Here is a 1,483-nt window from a genome sequence, read left to right on the forward strand (position 1 = left end):
TCTCTCTCTCCTTCCTCCCTCCTCGTTCTCTCTCTCCTTCCTTCCCCCCACCCCCATCATTCTCTCTCTCTCTCCCTCTCTCTCTCTCTCTCTCTCTCTCTCTCTGTCTGTCCCTCCCTCGTCTCTCTCTCTCTCTCTTTCTCTCTCCCTCCCCCCTCTCTCTCTCTCCCTTCCTCCTTCCCTCCCTACCCCTCCTCTCTCTCTCTCTCTGTCTATCTATCTCTCCCCCCCCCTCTCTCTCTCTCCTTCTCTCTCTCTCTCTCTTCCTCCCTCCCTCTCCCAACTCTCTCTGTGTGGCCCTCCCCACATTTCTCAGTACACACACACACACACACACAAAGATCATAAAAGTTTAATGTCATAATTTTTCTCTTATGACAGGCTCTGTCATGCGATTTTATGTTTTTAACTTGTGTGAGTTAGTGTGAGATTTAGACATAACTGTTTATTTTTATTATTTTTGCCATTAATGTTTGTGCTTTTGGTATTTTTATAATGAAAATAACATTCACGATGGTAATGATAGTGATGATACTAATAGCAGTAATGATAATGATAATGATAATGATAATGATAATGATGATTATGAGGAAGATAATGAGAATGATGATCATAATGATTATAATGATGATGGTATTAATAATTATGATACTGCTAATAATTATGATAATGATAACAATAATGATAATGATAAGATAAAAATGTCAATGGTAAGGAATAATAATCATAAGATACGACAATGATAAAAATAATATCGATATTAATGAGAATGATAATAATGATGATAAGAATAATCATGATCATAATCTTAGTCATGATGATAGTGATGACAATAATAATCACAATAAATGATACTGATGCAAAAATGATGCTAAAAATAAAAAAGCAAAAAAGTTGGAATAAAAATAACGAAAAAGAATAGGAAAACAAGTAAAAAAGAAGAAACAGAATTTATATGAAATATAAAAAAAGAAAACAAAGAAATAATGACATAAAAAGAAAGATGGATAAAGAAGCAGAAAGAAACACGGGAGGGGAAAAGAAAAAAAAAGAAAAACTATTGCAAATTCAAAAAAGAAAAGAAAAGAAAAAAAAGAAAACGCAATCGAAAGAGAAAGAAAAGAAAGAGAGAAAGAAAGAACACGAAAAAAATAACAGAAAAAAAATCAACAGCTGAAAAAACAACAACTCAGAAGTAAAACAGAGATCCAGAAGAAGACAAGACAAGGAAAACAACAACCAGAAGCAAACACAGTGACGTCACAGCTTGCCCCCCCAAAAAAATATGAGCCGCCAAAATGCCCTGCTGAGCAAGACAGTGGCTTCCGCACGATATTTTTTTTAGCTGCCATTACGGGAAAACGAGAGGAGTGAATATGGTCTCGTTTTAGGGCAGGGAGTGCTTGCTTGCAGGGAGTGCTTAGGGGAAGGGGGGAGGGGTGGGGAGGGGGAAGGGGGGTTGGGGAGAGGTAGTGGGAAGGGG

Source organism: Penaeus vannamei, chromosome 32, assembly GCF_042767895.1.
Source record: "Penaeus vannamei isolate JL-2024 chromosome 32, ASM4276789v1, whole genome shotgun sequence".
Classification (NCBI taxonomy): Eukaryota; Metazoa; Arthropoda; class Malacostraca; order Decapoda; family Penaeidae; genus Penaeus; species Penaeus vannamei.